The sequence below is a fragment of the Centropristis striata genome, chromosome 15 (genome assembly GCF_030273125.1).
Source record: "Centropristis striata isolate RG_2023a ecotype Rhode Island chromosome 15, C.striata_1.0, whole genome shotgun sequence".
NCBI lineage: Eukaryota > Metazoa > Chordata > Actinopteri > Perciformes > Serranidae > Centropristis > Centropristis striata.
In genome coordinates, this window is record NC_081531.1 from 8,541,311 (window position 1) to 8,555,638 (window position 14,328).

The window sequence follows — 14,328 nt, forward strand, 5'->3', positions numbered from 1 at the left end:
AAACTGAGGGCTCAAATCTCAGGGTTATATGCATTACAGGCATATAAACCTTTAGAGAGACCTTTTAGATGGACATTTTTTTTTGTTCTGACTTTTCTGTTTAACTTCAAAACAGTCAAGCTGTAAATATACGATGCCAAGACTATAATGTATGCTTCCAATAACCAGCAGCTGGGGGAAAGCAGTGTTTTTCATCTGCAATATGCTTTCCTTGTGTCAAAATGTGTCACACGCTCTGAACAGGCAATAATTATTTGACGATACTGTTGTAGCATGATTCTTATTTCATTCTCCACCTTTGCACACAGGTCCTGGAGGATCGGCTTATAAAAATACATTAGGATACAAGGTCAATCAATTCTGCACTGCTGATGAGCGGCAGTGAAAAAAAAAAGCTATATGGTTTCCTTTTCTGCTGGAAACAATTAGTAATATTTATGGGGATCATAAAGAAAATGTGGAAAGTGAAGCAGCAGGACCGTTCCGCTTAAAGCTCTACAGCTCTACAGCTCTACCTGTGCGGCTGCTTTATTCTATACTACGCAGAAAACTCCAGCAGTGGCTATTGTAATTAGCTTTTGGCAATCAACATAAGATTATCTGCTTAATGACTGAGAAAAACAAATGGTATCCATCCTACTGGTGGAGGAGCTTCAGAGCGATCAAACACACAACATCATTAAGAAGCCTGCTTTACACTTCAAATTAGCATGAAACAGCTCCAAGATAATTAAGTTGAGGTGGAGGTTAGGCCTACTGGAGTCAGGAGATTTGTGAACAAATAATCACAGTCGCTTATTAATGAGGCATAAACAATCATCCAAAGTTTAATATATTTTCCACATGCTAGGAAGGTCTATTCATGCTTCAGAGGTCTACTTGCTTCCAGCTCATACAAGCATTCAAATCCAATCAAGGACTCAGTTGAGGTACGAGCCCAATTCTTGCTATCTTAAGTGGCCGTTTCAATCCTTTTATCTGATGAACTCGAACCAGGGACCAAGTGCACACTGTCTGCTATTCAAAGATGAAACCGAGGAAAGTTGACATGCATTAGTCGTACATTTCACATCAATTATTATGTTTTGGGAGGACAGATTTGGGGACTACACTGCAAACTTGTCAGGCATTGTGCATGATCACAATCTGGCATCTCGCACAAGCATAATCTGCATGCCTGTAGTGTAATAAAGCCACCATTTTAGCTGTGTGTGTGTGCGACAGCTGAGTGCTAAGTGCACCTTGTTATCGTGATTTAAACAAAAGGTGGAAGAGGGTGTGTGTGCACCCTCAGGACCTTGAGATAGATGGGACGAGAGACAGTGAGGGAGGAGCGTGTGATAGTGGGAGATAGAGTTAGTGCCTGGGTATACACAGAGAGTATATCAGAGAGAGCAGAGCCTCATTTGCATTCACTACAGACCGACAGCGGCGGCACACACCGAACCGAGCTCACCACCACCACCACCATGCCCCAAGGGAGCTGCTGCTGCTATCGCCCAGAAAGAGGAGACGCCCGGCCTCCTCTACTGATGAGCAAGCATGATTTTATTAAACAAAAACAGAGCGATAGGGAGACAAATGAGAGACAGAGGGAGGGTGTCTGGGGGTGAATTTTGTTTTCATTATGCTGAGGACATGAGCTCCTTTGGTAGGCTACCATCTGGATGTCTGGATGCAGGTTTCACAATTCTATTATTGTTGGTGTCTATGAATTCCCTCCTATTTTGTCACATGCACTCAAAATTGAGCACACAATCACAAGAACAGATGCAGCATCTTCATGTAAACCTCTGCATGCAATAATGGCATTCTTTGTAGGGATATGTGTACTGATTGTAGTACAAACTGAGACTAAGAAGCAGAGTTAAAGTCTTTGCTCATGAGCAGGTGGTTATACATGGGGAGTCAGTCTGAAAACGGCAAACAATACCAGAAAGGGAGAAGGCAAAAAAATGAAAAAGCCATAGATGAGGCAGAAGTCCAAATAACCATGAAAACTCTCACGAGGAACACGAGAAAGTGATGAGCACACAGGGACGAACAAAGACAATCTGGCACGAAGCTAGTGGAAACAGGTGAGTATATATACAGTCAATGGGGCTGACTAATGGAAGAACCAGGGGCGGGTATTGAACGGAGTTGACTGATGGGAAGGCCAGAGGCAGAAGACATGAGAGCAAGAACTGAAACGACAGGGGATCAAAATACTACCAGACAAAAACAATGTGCACAAAAATTGGGTTGTTACAATATGTCTCCAAAGGCAGACATTTAATGTATTCATATGTATGAATTCCTACATTTAACTGTGTAAAATGTATTTATAATTATATTTTGGCTATTTTTTTCAGCATTTAAATTATCGAACATATATTGACACATTCAATTTTCTTTTTTGGAGATAGATGTCTCTTTGGAAATTGCGTAAAAAGTACTCCGATTTTTAACTTTAGCAAAAGTGTCAAAGCAACAATATATACACTAGTTGTACTTAAATGTGGTGAATTGGATGGATAACTTATTGGAGCTAGCAGGCAAAGACTAAGGGGCCGACAGTGCCAATCAAATCTACAAAGACATGCTAAATGACTTCAGAAGAAGCAAACAACCACAGACAACAAAAAGACCTAACAATTACTTAGTTTCACAAAATGACCATAAAGAGACACTAAACTACAGACAGATGAGCAATAACTTCTAACAGACACAGAAGAAGAACAACAACACCAAAAAAAGGCTACAAAGCTATGAAGTCTGCGTGTCTTTGTCGTAAAAGTGGTGGGGCTTTTTGCATGTCTGTGCCCAGGGGCCAATTGTCTCATAATAATCCACCAGGAACACTGTGAGTGTATAGTTTGTGGCCTCGTCAAGTCAACCAGAAGAACACATTGTTTCAGTCCAATTCCTCTTCTTTCAAACCTATTCCACTTCTTTGGCTACTGGGGTGTAAACTGCTTGATGAAACAAGATAAAGTTATGTGGGACTTTCTACTAACATACTGTTCCAGATTTACTCTGCTCGATCGGAGCTCAGTTGACCAGGTCAAAACACTGAGATTTTTGGTATTAAAGGTAAGAAAATCTGGCCATTTCTCTCTGACAGGAAGGCATTAAGTTGAGTCCTGGCCCTGATACAGAGTGGGCAGAGGTGTCAGCGGATGCCAAGCACAGTCGTGGATCCTCTAATTCCTGCAGGCTCCTGCTGGGCCACACAGCATTCATCCACTGCAGTAATTAAACACAGCCCACAAGTACACACACTCGCACACACATGCACTAATTGCAGGCAGGAGGCATCCTACTCATTATGGGCCAAATTAAAGCAATCAATTGAAACTAGAGACCAGCAGAGAGGAATTCATTCATGGGGCCCTGATCTCCTCTATAAAGACCGCACAGGCTGTGTCAGCCATATAACTGGACAAAACTGTGCTGTTGACCAGGATCTGTCACCCGTCAGTCTGTTAATCACCGTCACACTCTGCTAATGAGATGCACTTATAAAAAGGATGCAAATACATTTCAGCTATTCCACGCTGTATATGAAACCCTTCAACCCGTTTACGACACAGAATTATGTTCTCCTTAGCGCCAACAAAAATCTCTTGGCTGACGCAAGTGTCTACATTGCTGCACACATCTGCAAGGCATTTCCTAGTCCAGTGCCTCTGACTTTCTTCCTCTCCTTTCTTGCTTTTGCTTTCTCCAACACAAACACACACACAGAGGGGATCAAAGTGTCGAACATCATGGAAAAAAACCAAATGTGGCAGGTAGGGTAATGCTTTCTGTTTGTCTCTGTGTTAAGCACAGGACGCTGGAGAAAATGAACATACCTGCCAAAATCAGCCCCTGCATATCTCTACACAAGCCTGCTTAAGGGAGAGCGAGAGTGTGAGCGTATCCAATTCCAACATTCCCGGTGTTTTTACAAACACATCATGCTCCTGTCACCAGGGAGCCCCCTCTCCTCTCCTCTCCCCTCCTCTCCCCTCCCTTCCCCAGCAGCCAGGCCAACTGTTGCTCCATCTCCAGGGCAGATTAGGGGAAGTGCTGGCTCCTGAAGAATGCAGTCCTGCTGCTGCTGCCGCCGCTGCTCTCAGCTGAGGATTTATTAGGACTGGCAGGGCGGCCCAGGCTTTTGGCCTCCAGCTAGCAGGGGAGAGAGGAGGAGACGGTGGTGGAAGAGGTGGACCTCTGCTGTGATATTACATACCATCAATACGAAACATCATGGTGCCTCTTAAAGGACCGCAACTGCTTTTTAATCCGTGTCTGAGTTCACTGAGATAGCTTTTTCGTGCTGCTTTCTTAATTCTGACAGAATTGATTTATGTCTGCTGTAATAAATAGGGCTGTCAGGGTTAGATTGAACCTGGCGATACAATATGTATCATGATACAGGGGTTACGATTCAATATATTCCAATACTGTAGGTATAAAAACTGAGTAAAAAAGTTTTTTTTTGATGCAATCAGAACAGTGGGATCTGCACTTACATTTATCATAGTCCCCTTAACATCTTTCATCATAACACTTTTTTTTTGTGCAAACTGTCTGCTATGCATATTTGCATGTAAAGTATTAATTAACAATTAATACAGTCATTTTTTAAGAATCAATACAATATCACAATTTAAATTTGTGAGTAGGGAATGGACTGTATGAATGTAATAATGAATGTAATACTTATGAATGTAATAACTTATTTGAATAAATTCTGATGTTTTAATGATGTCTACAATGTTTCATTGTTTTTATTGATTGATTTATGTGATTTAAAAAAAAAAAAATTGGACCCCAGGAAGACGAGCTCGTCCCATTTTGGTGACAGCTAATGGGGATCCTTTTAACAATAAACAATCACAAAACACAATATCACAACAACTTAAGTGTTTTTTTCTTAAGCCCCTGGCATAGATGGTTGTTAAACACTTAAAATTATGGAATCACAGTTTTAGTTAATAGAAGAAAAAAAGAGCTCATAACCTCCAATTTGTGATAATGCACACAATCAGCCACCAACAGAAAAAAAAACAATTTTAGCTCCTCAGTATCACGTATAATAAAGGTTCATAAATTTTAAAAAGTGCAGGTGGATTGTAGCATCTCCAATGACAGTAAACAAATGCACCAAGTCATGAACATTAAGCCAACCAATGCTATGTGAACATTTAAATGGACACCGTGTAATACCCAGTCTGAGCTGCAATAACAAAACAATTACACCACAACAGCAACAAGATGTGAGCAGCGATGTGTATCCATGGTGAGTGGCTAGGAGCCTCCACAACTAATGCAGTGGCCTAGATCCAGGCTGCACACATCGATCAGATTGACAATTGAGAGGCCGCGTCGTGGCCGATAAGGCTGGGTTTTTTCTACGCCGGCTGGGGAGAAGCCCATCTATTAAGATGAAAGGGAAAAGGACGACAACAGTGCAGCCGTGCCAATGGCATTGTAACAAACTGGTGTGAGTGGCTTCCAGGCCTGAAGAGAAAGACAGGGGGAGGTAGGGCATGTTGTGAATAAGCAGAGGCACACAGAGGTCACCGCAGAACGATTCTTTTCACCTTGGTGGCCACTGGTGTGCTGCGAGGATGTGCAAAGAGCACGGCACTGTATTTACCTGCTCTACACATCTATCTGGAGCCGATGCGGAGTTATGTGCTTCATTTGCTCAGTAAAGATTCAGTAAATTCACATTATTCTTTATGACTGATTAAGGACAGCCAATTAATAGAAGAAACACCTGTGTTTGCATCCTACATGTACAATACCTCATAGTGTGGGCATTAATCAGTAGGGCTAGCAAAGAACAATTAGCAAATGTATGAATCATTTATACTCATCATTTAGTAGCAGTAACGGTATAGTATTACTGTACTAAAGGAATAATTAATCTATGCTCAGTTCAAGCTCCCTTTCATCACTTATCATACAGCACCACCTGCTGGATATTAAGGAAAACAGTGACCAACAAGGAACTGGTTGAAAGTATTGGAGAAAAAAATCTGTCCTTCAGTGTCTTTGATGCTCTGCAGTTCTGTCTTTATGATGCATACATTATAAGTGGAAGGCCTGAGGTAATATTTGATGCCACTGCACACAGTGACACTGGCTTTTATGTCCGTATGGAATGCTATAAAAATCCCTTTATGTGAGTAATACTGTGGACATATCAGATAGTGCTGAATACGTAAATCTGGGGTCATCTTGACAGGATGGATCCAACTGTACCAGCAGGATAAAATCCTACTCAGTCCGCTTAAATCAGCTATAGTTTATTCAGTAAGGGGAACATTTTCTTCTACTTTATTGTGTTTTAAATGGGTTGAGATGTGAAGATAGTAAAGGATAGGTTCACATGTTTTAGTACATGAAAGAGACTTCGCTGTAATTGGATCTCACGTTCAGATCCACTAATGGAGAATAAAATCTGCAGTCAGGAAACGCTCGCTGTTGAAGTTAACGAAAATGCAATTTCAAACAGAATACAGAAAGCAAAAATTAATTTTACTACTGAACTGTACCATTTCCGAATGATGAAAATGCTTTAATAAAAATACTTATGGGGGAAACTTCAAAGAGTTAAAATCTCCTGCCAAAAAAGCTTGATTGGGTCCAGTCAGATGGCTGAGAAGACAATCCTATATTTTTAGGTTGTAGAAAGTCCTCTTTACAAATAGAGATAGTTATTTTGTCTGAAGGGTTTGTTTTGTACATGGAGAAGAAATGCTGTACAATGGTTCAACCAGACTGACAAGTGAAAGGGCAGAAAGAGACAAATATCCCTCTGAGCAACAGTAAATAAGAACAGAAGAAATTCGCAGTCACTGGCAAAAGAAACTGGACAAGTTGTGTGCAGATTTAAATAAGAACACATTCCTGTTTCAGTGTCAAGTGCAATGTTTATAACAAGCTGGATTCAACATGTGTGTCCCTTTAGCAAAGCTATTCTTCAAACACAATTCACAATAGCAATTGAAGGTTAGTCAATGGGTTAACTCTATTGGAATTGGATCAGGCAATATCAGCTGAACATACTATTGACTATTACTATTGATTAACAGTTCACCTGTTCTGATGAATAACTAACTCAATATTTAGAGCCAAGCTGCATGTTGTGGTTCAATAATGATCTAGGGTCACTTATCATCAAATTCTTCTTTTGTGTCATTTATTTTATTTAAAATGGCAGCGTTAATATGGCCATGCCAGTTTTGCTTTAAGCTACACATGAAAAATTACAAACATACCCTTTAAAGAAAACTTGGATCGCAGTCATCATCTATCTTCTCTCATCTTATTTCTTTTGCGGTTTGTTGCAGCCACAAATAAGTTGGTGTGGAACTGAATGAACAGGATGTTAGTAGATAATGAAATAATGAAATGAAATAATTCCATCTGTTTACAGTCCAACTTCTCTTGTTCCTGAAACTTTCTAATTAGTGCCAAGGCAGAAGAAGGAGACAGAGTAAAGATTGCTGCAGTAGATGAAAATGATAAAACTAGAAAAATGCATTTGTATTATTGAACAATAATCAAATAATAACCGCACCTGGTCTATTTTATATGTGTCACATGTTTGTGAAAAGAATAATTATGAAAACACATTAGTCCAGTCTGGATGTAAATGTAGGCTGTATGAGCCTATACTCAGTATTATTCAGATGTAATATGTAGCCTAATGTAGTGGTAGATACCAAATGTTTTTCAGAAATATGATGTCAATGTAAAGTCTATGTAAAGGAAAATTGTATCTACAAAGACATTGTTTCACAATCCTAGACCCATTTGATATAGCCACTAAATGAAGGCCATCCAAAACAGTTATGCCTGCCTGAATGCTGAATGAACTCAAAGTACATTTACTCAAGTACTGTACTTAAGTTAAGTATTTAATGTACTTGTACTTTACTTGAGTATTTCCATTTTATGTAACTTTATACTTCTATTCCACTACATTTTAAGGTCAGTATTGTACTTTTTACTCCACTACATTTAGCTGACAGCTTTAATTACTTTTGACATTAAAATCATGATAAATTTAAAGTGATAAGATGTTTTTTTTTAATTAAACCTCATAACAGTTTATTAAGTCGTCAAAATGAGACCTATCTTGAGGAAATTAAAATGATGCTTGCATAAATGCATCAATACAAATAATCTAATATATATATATATATATATATATATATATATATATATGTAGAATATATAAAGCCGTCTGAGTGGGTTCATACAACATAAAGAGCACTTTTACTTTTGACAAGTATATTTTGATGCTGATACTTTTGTACATTTACTTTTTGCAAGTTTTGCATGCTGGACTTTTACTTGTAGTGGAGTCATTTCACAGTGTGGTATCAGTACTTTTACTCAAGTAAGGGATCTGAATACTTTTTCCACCACAGGCTATTTTCTGTTTGATGCAGTGAATAAAAAATAAAATAAATAAAATAATAATTTTTTTTTTTTTTTTTTTAAATAAAAAAATCATCTCAGCCCTGCACCAGTACCTGCAGTATTGTTTTTTCTTTTGTAGTATAAAATGTTTTTTGAGGCACTGAATTTTAGGTCTTCATTAAATGTAAGCCACAATCATTATAATTAGAGGAAATTAAACAAATTAAGACAAATTACGTTTCATTCTGTGTGTAATGGATCTATATAATGTGCTATTTCCACTTTTTAAAACGTTTCTATGATATTCTAATGTATTGAGGTGCACCTGTAAATACGCTAATACGCTCTTTATGTCGCATTAGACCAAACGTGAATGTGGAAACTAACCTTCATGGATAATTGTCACCTCGTTTCGACCAGCCCGCTCTTCTCTGTTCAGTTAAAAGGTGTATTTACAGTTTGTGGTGGTGTGTGAGACAACTGCGTTCAGTCTTTTGTCTTTAAACTGTCTAACGCACAGTGTCTTTCTTGTAGCGTGTCCGCTTAGCTCCCAAAACAACACTTCCTCCACACAGGTGGACAGGTAACCAGGTAACGGCTAATGAGTCAAAGGTCAAACGGTTACCCTTACCGTGACGTCACACTAACAGTATTCTACCATAACAATACTGCAGCTAAGCAATGCAATGCTATCTAAGTTTATGGATATGGATAGTAAATGTGTGCATTTTGTGAATGTAATGTTGTGCAGGATTTTTGGATAGACTTGAGAAATCATTTATCTAACTTTCTTAGTGTATCATACCTATTCACCAAAAAAGATGTTCTTTGTTATTTTACTCATTGTAACAAATCTGTTGAATTTGTAACCAGTTTCTTAATTTTCTCTTGTAAGTTCTTTATACACAAACACAGATTTCCCAAAGCTAAGCCAAAGTTTAAGGTGTTTCCACTTGAATTCAACTATCTTCTTAAGTCTCTCAGGATTGAAAGACAAATATATTTATAAACATAAAAACATATATTTCTTCAATATTATGAATTCCTAATAACTATATGATTTTTTAAAATCATTATCAGTGAATGCACAGACTTTATGTACTTCGTATTTTCTGCGTGACCAATGTATGTATTTTTTTTTTTTTTTTTACTATTTATCCTGATCAGTTCTTTGTTTCATGACATTTGTTTCTTGTAATCCCTTTTTGTCTGACCTCATGATTGTAATGTTCCTTAATTGTCAAAAAGGACAAAAAAAAATGCTGCAGGTAATCTATTAAGTCAAGCAGCTTTTCAACTCTAATGATGTTTTAATGTCTTACTCTGAACTTATAAATAAGTACAGTATTCCCATTCCTCCAAAGGAATACACTGTCATTTTTGACGCTATTCCTTCTGGTGTTATTATGCTACTTAAAAGCTCCATTACATCTGAACTGACCTTATTGAAATTAGACCCTGCTGACACTAGTGTTGGTCAAATCTGTTTTTCTATAAGAAAAGTAATAACAACTGTAATAAACATGCTTTAATTCAAAAGGACATAATCTCATTTCAGTCTCTTACTGGAAGAGCTTCACTCCAGACTTGAACTGGAAGAAAATCTGGTGCCTTCCTTCTAAATATCTGATTATAAATAAGATTAAAGAAGTGTCTTTTAAAATGAATCATAGGTTTTATCCCTGCAGCTTATTTCTACGTAGATACAAAAAGGACATGACGTGGACTGCTCATTCTGCAAACAATGTGAAGAAAATCTTTGTCATTTGTTCTGGTCCTGTCCTTTTTTTAATGTTTTTTCTGGCAAGAAGTCTGTACATTTCCCAGAATATTTTATCTGGTGTCTCTCTTATATAAATGTACTGTTTGGGTTCCTCTCCTATCCTACAAACAACAAAGATTTTTCATTATCAAAAATGAATAAATAAAAATACTGCAGGTACTGGTGCTGTAGCAGGGCCAAGATGATTAGTTTTTTTCACTGCATCAAACAGATAATAGCCTGTGGTGGAAAAAGTATTCAGATCCCTTACTTGAGTAAAAGTACTAATACCACACAAATTACTCCACTACAAGTAAAAGTCCTGCATGCAAAACTTAGTGAAGTAAAAGTACAAAAGTATCAGCATCAAAATGTGCTTAAAAAGTAAAAGTAGATATTATGCAGAATATACAGGTGCATCTCAATCAATTAGAATATCATGGAAAAGTTTATTTATGTCAGTAATTAAATTCAAAATGTGGAAATAACACATTATATAGATCGATTACACACAGAAAAAAACATCTCATGTCTTAATTTATTTAATTTCTTCTAATTATAACGATAATGGCTTACATTTAACGAAGACCTTAAATTCAGTGTTTTTAAAAAAAAAAGTATGTCCATCCATATGCACTCAATACTTGGTTGGGGCTATTTGACTTGAACTATTGGAAATGGACTTTTCCATGATATTCAAATTTATTGAGATGCACCTGTACCCACTCAGATTGTTAAATATATTCCAAATATATTATTGGATTATTTGTATTGATGCATTTATGTAAGCAGCGCTTTGAATTTGTAGGGCTCATTTTAATATGCTGTTATGAGGTATAATTTTAAAAATGTTTCATCACTTTAGAAATTTTATATATATATTTTTTATGTTAAATCTTGACCTGAAAAGTCAGCAGCTAAATGAAATGGAATAAAAAGTAGAATGTTTGCCTCAAAATGTAGTGGAGTAGAAGTATAAAGTTACATAAAATATAAATACTCAAGTAAAGTAAAGTACACAAACCTCAAACTTGTACTTAAGTACAGTACTTTAGTAAATGTACTTAGTTACATTCCACCACTGAAAACAGCAGTACTACCTTCTGATGTAATTGTCTCAGACCAAGAACACGCCACCACCTTTAGAAATTATATTGCTTCTACCCAACCACAGCACACACACACACACACACACACACAAAGAGAGACACAAACACCAGACAGACTGCAGACTCCTCTGGGGACATGCAGACATAAATCAAGGCTGCAGAGAAAGCAATTGTGCCTTCCTCACATCCATTGTCGGCACATGAATTCTTCCCCGTTGACATAACATGGGCAATCCTGTGGAGGTGTCTCTTTACAAAACAAATGTTTATGGACAGAGCAAACCATAGCTTTTCATGTGTCATATCAAATAATTACAGTATGAGACACAATTATAATTCTGTCTCCTCCAGTTTATTAATATGTAATCAGCAATGTTTTTATTCAAGTAAGAATTTATGAGCAATCTTGGCCGTTCCAAACTGTTAAAACCAATCATCTAGGATTCTGACTCAGAAAACTGGATGCTCTCCATTGCTGTGAATATGATCTAAAATGCAACCAATTCTCTTTCTATCTGCCAAATACCACAAACACCAGCCTGCTGGGTGGCATGTAAAGTATGCAAGTACACACTGTGACATAAAACACAAACAAGATACAACCAGGCATATTATTGAGTCATTGTTGCATTAAAGCAACAGGTTGGCTATTGAACAACCTACAGCCATAAAACGAGCTACTTCAATAAACAAACTTGCTTGTGTTATTAGAAATCGTATGATATAATAGGCTAGAGAAAATCAACAGGTTCACAGTAATATCATCTTGATAATGGATCTTTTTCCTATCGTGGAAATTGCTGTAGAGAACAATTCAATATGCACTCAGATTCTGAATTGTTATTTCATAGGATAAATGTCCTAAATAATAACCCAAGTTTTGGCAGCTCCAGTAAGACATCAGAGGAAGCAGCAGCTGGCACCGTGTACAGAGAAAGGAAAGGAGAAAGATGACGGGGGATATACGAAGTCTGTCAGAAGCAATGTCAGGTCACTGCTCTCCTCATCTGCTCTCTGGCGAGCTCCATTCATCTTGGCAGATAGCAATTTATATGTCAAGTTAACCTCCCTCCACAGACTTGGCTCCGATGCCTTGACTAGGGCAGTACAACTCCACTGACAATTCTATAGTGCAATAACACAATTACAGGGCACAGGATTGAGCTGGGGAACAGCTCTCACAGCCGTAGTACACTAACCTCCTTTCACCACAATGGCTGACTTCATGCTCATACAGTCTTGGGGCAATGCCAAGGCAGACGATAGAGAGAGCTTTAACAGAAACAGATCAAAAGAGGACAGTTCAATTGTGGCTCAGATAAAAAAAAAAAGAACTGGTCATATTTTATGACTTATAGATTGTGTTACCTTGGTACCATTGTAAGATAGATTTAGACATTACTAAAGCTTTGGAAGCAGACACATTGCAATGATTTAAATTCTTCGAAGTAATTTGTCAGCCACTGTGGCTGAAGTGTTATTTACAAGCTCAATTGGCGGAAAATTATGCTGATATTACAAAGGGAGGAAATAAATAACAACTGCAACCCATGCAACAAAAAAAATTAATTGCACGGATGAAGAAAACTGTGCTTCAACTGAAATATTGTTCTTTTTATTCATTTTACTGACAGCTGTAATTGCTTGGGTGAAGTCAACTAATTTGGGACAATTAACAATTCTCAACTTCCTCGACCTAAGTGCAGCCTTTGACACATCAAAGGCTCATATCTCCCTCCTTGACAGGCTTATTTCAGTCAGATTCACTAGCACTGGTTCAAGTTATACCTCTCTCGTCGCACTCAGTTTGTTCTTCAGATCAAGGCTCACCCCAGTCACTACTGGCATTCCTCAGGGCTCTCCATTGGGCCCTCAACTCTTCATTATCTATCCCTTTCCTCTCTGTCACATCCTCAGAAATCTTCAGGTCTTCACTTTCACTGCTGTGACACCCAGCTCAACCTCTCATCCAATCCTAACTTCATCCTTCCTCCCTCATCCCTCTCTGACTGTCTCCTTGAAGTTAAATCCTGGCTCTCTCATAACTTTGTCAAACTCAATAGCAATAAAACTGAGGTCTTCCTCGTTGGGTCCAAATCCAGTCTGGCCAAGTCTGAAAACTTCTCAAAAACAATTGACAATTCATCATTTCCTCCCTTACTCCCCCCATGTACAGAGCCTGGGCGTCAATAATTACATTACATTACATGTCATTTAGCTGACGGTTTTGTCCAAATCGACTTACAATAAGTGCATTCAACCTGAAGGTACTGGCCTTAGACCACAGGAATCAAGTAAGTACATAACTTTAAGAGCCAACTGTAATCGCTACAGGAGTGCTATATGTTAAAGAAGAAGAGAAAAAAAAGAGCAGCATTTCTTAAATTTTTAATATATATTGGGTGACCATGACTTAACTGAGGTATTGTTGGAAGAGGTAGGTCTTATTTTATTATTTTTGTTTATAATACTTCTAATATTGTACTTGAGATGACTTTTAGTTGTAATGGAGTCTTTTTCATCTCAGCATTGGCTCTATTACTTCAGTATTTCTTTAACCACTGTCCAATCAAGACACTTGCTTTATTGAAAGACAGACCTGTAACAGTGATAATGAGTATAGATGTAACTGTTTCAGCTAGAGGACACAATGAAATCTTTTCCATCCCCTTGCCATTTAAAGATGCCTTTGTTACTTCAAGTTAAATCCCTCTGAATGAACTGAAGGGGCCGTAAGTGCACAGTATAATTCACCGAGCACAGTCTGTCACAGGGGAGATTATGGATAGTTCAATAGCAGTTTCCCCCTCGTCAGCTTTGATTCTCCCAATTTATTAAACTGTGGGAGATTATATCAGCTGCCTTAAGCTGCAGGTGAGCATGAGTGGACAGGCAGGTGGGGCTGGTGGATAAAAACACAGACGGCTGGCCAGCGGCCCAGAAGCACCAGGCAGTAGAGGAAGACTAACAACATGCTCAAACCGCAAATTAGTTGGCTCGCTCTGCCTGGCTGCAGGAAGAGAATCAAATAGCCTCATCACTTCA